This window comes from Schistocerca serialis, chromosome 1 (genome assembly GCF_023864345.2).
Source record: "Schistocerca serialis cubense isolate TAMUIC-IGC-003099 chromosome 1, iqSchSeri2.2, whole genome shotgun sequence".
Classification (NCBI taxonomy): Eukaryota; Metazoa; Arthropoda; class Insecta; order Orthoptera; family Acrididae; genus Schistocerca; species Schistocerca serialis.
In genome coordinates, this window is record NC_064638.1 from 184,705,093 (window position 1) to 184,712,601 (window position 7,509).

Consider the following 7,509-nt stretch of genomic DNA (forward strand, 5'->3'; position numbering starts at 1 on the left):
CGTTGCCGTAACATGACAAATAAGTGGACATAATAATCCTATGTAAAGCAGTGTTAGCATAAAGTAAAAAAATAAAGAATATCAGGACACAGTATTGGAGTAAACTAGTAATAAGTGAAAAGTAAGTACTACTGGTAGGGCGAGATTGGTGAAGGTGTTTAAAGGTGGGAGGTCACTGATCACGAGGAAACTGGGAGGGAGAAGGTAATAACGTGGAGGGGGGATGAGTGGATGCGAAAACAGAATATAACGAATTTCAAGAAACCACAAGTAAAGTTATAAGTCGACTTCATAATAATTTACTGAAGACTCCAAATAAAAATCAATAAAACACGTTGAAGTGTGTGTATTGGTTAAGTACTTCAGAAGACGTCAGTTTATTAGCTCTTGTAATCTGCACCTCTCCCAAAATATTCGACACTATTCCTTTGCTTTCTCTGGATATGATCAGCAAATTATATTCTATGTTTGTAATTGAATGAAGAGCATCACGAAAGTGCATTTCATGGCGGGTGTGCAACTGTTCCAATTAAGACAATCTTGCAATCGACTCTGTAACCTCGTCCTGTCTGCCCTATATAATGACGTTCACGGTTCTCAGAATTAACTGCATACACACTTGTACCCTTCTACATATAAACAAATAAATAAATTAAATAAATAAATAACTAGTAACAATCTCCATCGCTTCTAGGTAAGAAAAAGTCTAGAACATTGTTCAAATAAATGCCTCCGCCCTGAATTCTTTGCATAACAACGTAAACTGTTACAACTTTGTGATTATTGGTTTGTATAGGACTTAATATATCAAACAAGGTACGGTGGACGAATGAAGGAAATAACACCCTAATCAGTATTTGCTTATAAATGCTCTGAACTGTCAACACTGTATGCTTTCCCTATAGCAATCTGTGTTACAAAACTATATTCCTGGGCGAAGGTCCCTCAGGATAAGGCGATGTGGAAGGAGTGCGAAAACTCTTTTTATAATTTGGAGGATGACTGCAAGACCGAACACTGACATAAGTGAAAGAAGTTTTACACTAAGTGTCAATAGGCCCACGAGGCCTGACGCGTTGCTTCCCGAGCGGGAAGACGTGCCAGTCAACGGCGTAAATCCACCGGGTGGATTAGTGTCGAGGTCCGCTGTGCTGGCCAGCCTTTGTATGGTTTTTAAGGCGGTTTTTCACCTGCCTCGGCGAATGCCAGACAAACCGCACAGTAACACTGAGATGGGTGTGGGGCTGTGGCCTGTTGTGGGGTTGTGAACCACTGAGGGCTAAGCAAGGACGAAGCCTCTCCGTCCCTAGTTTGATACACAATTGACATAAGTGTCAAAAAAAAATACTGTTTCTCAAAGTAATCGATAAATGACGGTTTGTTGTTGTTGTTGTGGTCTTCAGTCCTGAGACTGGTTTGATGCAGCTCTCCATGCTACTCTATCCTGTGCAAGCTTTTTCATCTCCCAGTACCTACTGCAGCCTACATCCTGAATCTGCTTAGTGTATTCATCTCTTGGTCTCCCTCTTAGATTGTTACCCTCCACGCTACCCTCCCGTACTAAATTGGTGATCACTTGATGCCTCAGAACATGTCCTACCAACCGATCCCTTCTTCTGGTCAAGTTGTGCCACAAACTTCTCTTCTCCCCAATCCTATTCAATACCTCCTCATTAGTTATGTGATCTACCCATCTAATCTTCAGCATTCTTCTGTAGCACCACATTTCGAAAGCTTCTATTCTCTTCTTGTCCAAACTATTTATCGTCCATGTTTCACATCCATACATGGCTACACTCCATACGAATACTTTCAGAAATGACTTCCTGACACTTAAATCAAAACTGGATGTTAACAAATTTCTCTTCTTCAGAAACGCTTTCCTTGCCATTGCCAGCCTACATTTTATATCCTCTCTACTTCGACCATCATCAGTTATTTTGCTCCCCAAATAGCAAAACTCCTTTACTACTTTAAGTGCCTCATTTCCTAATCTAATTCCCTCAGCATCACCCGACTTAATTAAACTACATTCCATTATCCTTGTTTTGCTTTTGTTGATGTTCATCTTATATCCTCCTTTCAAGACACTGTCCATTCCATTCAACTGCTTTTCCAAGTCCTTTGCTGTCTCTGACAGAATTACAATGTCATCGGCGAACCTCAAAGTTTTTATTTCTTCTCCATGAATTTTAATACCTACTCCTAATTTTTCTTTTGTTTCCTTTACTGCTTGCTCAATATACAGATTGAACAACATCGGGGAGAGGCTACAAACCTGTCTTACTCCCTTCCCAACCACTGCTTCCCTTTCATGTCCCTCGACTCTTATAACTGCCATTTGGTTTCTGTACAAATTGTAAATAGCCTTTCGCTCTCTGTATTTTACCCCTGCCACCTTTAGAATTTGAAAGAGTATTCCAGTCAACATTGTCAAAAGCTTTCTCTAAGTCTACAAATGCTAGAAACGTAGGTTTGCCTTTCCTTAATCTTTCTTCTAAGATAAGTCGTAAGGTCAGTATTGCCTCACGTGTTCCAGTGTTTCTGCGGAATCCAAACTGATCTTCCCCGAGGTTGGCTTCTACTAGTTTTTCCATTCGTCTGTAAAGAATTCGTGTTAGTATTTTGCAGCTGTGACTTATTAAGCTGATAGTTCGGTAATTTTCACATCTGTCAACACTTGCTTTCTTTGGGATTGTAATTATTATATTCTTCTTGAAGTCTGAGGGTATTTCGCCTGTTTCATACATCTTGCTCACCAGATGGTAGAGTTTTGTCAGGACTGGCTCTCCCACGGCCGTCAGTAGTTCCAATGGAATATTGTCTACTCCGGGGGCCTTGTTTCGACTCAGGTCTTTCAGTGCTCTGTCAAACTCTTCACGCAGTATCATATCTCCCATTTCATCTTCATCTACATCCTCTTCCATTTCCATAATATTGTCCTCAAGTACATCGCCCTTGTATAGACCCTCTATATACTCCTTCCACCTTTCTGCTTTCCCTTCTTTGCTTAGAACTGGGTTTCCATCTGAGCTCTTGATATTCATACAAGTCGTTCTCTTATCTCCAAAGGTCTCTTTAATTTTCCTGTAGGCGGTATCTATCTTAACCCTAGTGAGATAGGCCTCTACATCCTTACATTTGTCCTCTAGCCATCCCTGCTTAGCCATTTTGCACTTCCTTTCGATCTCATTTTTGAGACGTTTGTATTCCTTTTTGCCTGTTTCACTTACTGCATTTTTATATTTTCTCCTTTCATCAATTAAATTCAGTATTTCTTCTGTTACCCAAGGATTTCTACTAGCCCTCGTCTTTTTACCTACTTGATCCTCTGCTGCCTTCTCTACTTCATCCCTCAAAGCTACCCATTCTTCTTCTACTGTATTTCTTTCCCCCATTCCTGTCAATTGCTCCCTTATGCTCTCCCTGAATCTCTGTACAACCTCTGGTTCTTTTAGTTTATCCAGGTCCCATCTCCTTAAATTCCCACCTTTTTGCAGTTTCTTCAGTTTTAATCTACAGGTCATAACCAATAGATTGTGGTCAGAGTCCACATCTGCCCCTGGAAATGTCTTACAATTTAAAACCAGGTTCCTAAATCTCTGTCTTACCATTATATAATCTATCTGATACCTTTTAGTATCTCCAGAGTTCTTCCATGTATACAACCTTCTTTCATGATTCTTAAAGCAAGTGTTAGTTATGATTATGTTGTGCTCTGTGCAAAATTCTACCAGGCGGCTTCCTCTTTCATTTCTGTCCCCCAATCCATATTCACCTACTATGTTTCCTTCTCTCCCTTTTCCTACACTCGAATTCCAGTCACCCATGACTATTAAATTTTCGTCTCCCTTCACAATCTGAATAATTTCTTTTATTTCATCATACATTTCTTCAAATTCTTCGTCATCTGCAGAGCTAGTTGGCATATACACTTGTACTACTGTAGTAGGTGTGGGCTTCGTATCTATCTTGGCCACAATAATGCGTTCACTATGCGGTTTGTAGTAGCTTACCCGCATTCCTATTTTCCTATTCATTATTAAACCTACTCCTGCATTACCCCTATTTGATTTTGTGTTTATAACCCTGTAGTCACCTGACCAGAAGTCTTGTTCCTCCTGCCACCGAACTTCACTAATTCCCACTATATCTAACTTCAACCTATCCATTTCCCTTTTTAAATTTTCTAACCTACCTGCCCGATCAAGGGATCTGACATTCCACGCTCCGATCCGTAGAACGCCAGTTTTCTTTCTCCTGATAACGACATCCTCTTGAGTAGTCCCCGCCTGGAGATCCGAATGGGGGACTATTTTACCTCCGGAATATTTTACCCAAGAGGACGCCATCATCATGTAATCATACAGTAAAGCTGCATGCCCTCGGGAAAAATTACGGCTGTAGTTTCCCCTTGCTTTCAGCCGTTCGCAGTACCAGCACAGCAAGGCCGTTTTGGTTATTGTTACAAGGCCAGATCAGTCAATCATCCAGACTGTTGCCCTTGCAACTACTGAAAAGGCTGCTGCCCCTCTTCAGGAACCACACGTTTGTCTGGCCTCTCAACAGATACCCCTCCGTTGTGGTTGCACCTACGGTACGGCTATCTGTATCGCTGAGGCACACAAGCCTCCCCACCAACGGCAAGGTCCATGGTTCATGGGGGGGAAATGACGGTAGCAGTGTGTAATCAGTGCTATGTTGAACACGTAAACTAGGAGTTAACGTGTTGAGAAGTTACGTACGTGCGGAAGGACCGCCGGTTGTTGTACGATCGTTACATACCAATAAAACATCGCAAATATAATGAAACCATCAGACAATATCTGCACCATACGACTGATGCCGTTGTACATAATCATATTCGAATTTCGGCACACAAATACTGGCCAAACCGTGGAAGGGGGATCGCCATTTTCATTCTTCGTTTCTGGATGTGTGTTGAACTACCAGAGTTGAAGTAATGGTATTGGAGTATAGTTGTAATGGTTTAATACTACAATGCTATGCTGTGGAATGGGTACAATGAGTCTGCGAATTGTGAGGGATACTCTACTACTGAATCCGTTCGGATGTTGCTGTACATCGTCAGGATATCAAAAGTTCGGAATTTGGTGGGACCGTCAGGTAAGTTAGCATAGAAACGAAATACAGTCTCACGTACTGTAAAATTGTGGGTGGAAGACACTACTCTTTTCTTGTAGGATGCAATTGCTTTTGTCGGTATCAAGGGTATTAAAGACCCCCAGCGGAAGGAATGTGGGAGAGCAGTTGCGGTTATTAAATATTTAACTCATCCACATATTTGGTCGTAGGGTCTTATCTACACCATTCACATTTTCACTGAAAATAATGAGTACTTCAGCTGCGCACTGGTACTCTTAATGACTACAGTATCACCATTATCCGACTTGATAAAGTAGTTTACTGTTGATAGTACGAAGTATTGTGCAATCACTTTTCATTAATCACTTATGTGACCTGTCCCGTTTTTGTACTTTCGAAGGTTCTGTTAATAACGGTGACAGCTCATTCCGTTGTGTTGTAGTGAGTAATGTTGCATCGAAGCCGGAGGCAGAGCGCTACAGAGTAGTGTACTCGGTTCTGGGAAAGAATTTGTATTATGTTTTACGTCAGACCTTTCCGAATTTGCAGCTATGTTAATGTAATATCGGTTAAATTACACGTACTGGGAGGAAACTGGAAAGATCGCTGGAGATGAACGTACTAGGAGAACGAAGAGCGGGTAACAAAGGGTGTAGTTTTTTTAGAGTAGATTACGTGTAATCTCTCTGATTCGGATAATTGCGGGAATGGAGATGGCTGACTTCGACAACCGCCGACATTACGACAGGTGTAAATCCTGCCGTTCTGGGTATAAATGCAGCAAGTAAGCGCTGTGGAACCCATATTGAAATATCACTTTTCAGATAACTCTGGAAAGGCAACTCACATTACATAAACTCTAACGCCATCTCAAACCGCACATGTCAGAAGTTACACAGAATGAAATTAATAATCAACGGGTGCGGGAGCATAAATTATCCTGTTTTTTGACGTGTAAGTTATCAGAACATAGTATACATTGGAGAAACGGAAGTTTCCCTACACCTCAGGAAACATCTACGTAGATACTGATTTTAGGATCACACAATTTCTGATAATGCATCAACAAAATAGAAGCGACGGGCATACATATATTCTCCTCTGTCGTTCCAGAAGTCAGATGTTCATCAGTCTAGATGGTTCCATATTACTACTTGAAGCGAACAATGTTGTTTGAATCGTTCCCGCAACCTCTGTTGCACTTTGGTGCACTTTTCTGGCGTAACTTTAATTTTAAGGGCGTCAGGCGCTATTTGAAAGTCGGTGGAAACTGGCTCTCCAAATTCGAGTGGCATAGGTAGTTCGATTGGAACTCCTGAATCTACCTCGTAACACACATTAAGCTATTCACATAATTGGCATATTAGACCTTCTCAGTTTCCGAACGGCTCATGTCTTAATTCATGCCATGATATTTTGCAGTATGCAGATTTCTGAACATATTTGTACGTCTGTTACAATATTTCTACAGAACACTTAAACGCAGACGTAAATCTGGGGATGTACTCAGATGGTAATAATGCCGTTGCACCAGTCATTCAGCGACTACCGTGAAACAACTAATGTTAAAATCTGACTGACAATAAATTTTATAAGCATTATGACAATTCAATAACCTCAGAGTACTACTTTCATTATCCACATGTAAATAGAATTAGTTTATTCGAAATGGGGTATTATACTTAAGAATATAATGCATGTTTCTTCAGTACGTGACCTCTAACTCTAGCTTTCTTACTTCTGAAAATTTGGTTGAACATACGGATATTGATGTCTTCTGTACATTTTCTTCCACTTGAATGGCCAGAGGAAAACCAGCTTTTCCCACTGTTACAAGCACCGCGAGCTAGCAGACTCCCAGTTTCTTAGTACTAGATCAATATAGTATCTAAATAGCTACTGAAGGTCGATTTTTGTTGCTTGTGGAAATTATCATACTTCTACCATGTTGGATCTTACAGGATACGAACTGTTGCTGAGTTATCGTGTAAAGTGACAACGAATGAAATAAATGTACCTTCGATAGGTGACTGGTTTCAGGTTAATAGCCATTACCCAACAAAACAATGCTAGTAAAGTTAATGTACTTACAAAATCTCAGTAGACAGGGCTCTGCAGCAACATGTATTGGTGCTCCTGGTAGAGCATCGAGAAGTTTCATCTTGTCCTGGGTACTGTAGGAACTGGTTTCCTTCCCTTATTGGTGTGCAGTCCTGTGATCAGTACCACTTCTGCTCCTGTAATTGTGTATAACAGATTCTGAAATGATTGGCGGCAATTAGTACTATAATATTCATCAACTCTTACAGTTCAGTGATGACTTTACCGAAATGCTTCTGTCAGTGTTTTAAGAGCTGGCAGCCCTTTGTCTGAACCTACTATGGTAGTTTTACAACAATCTTG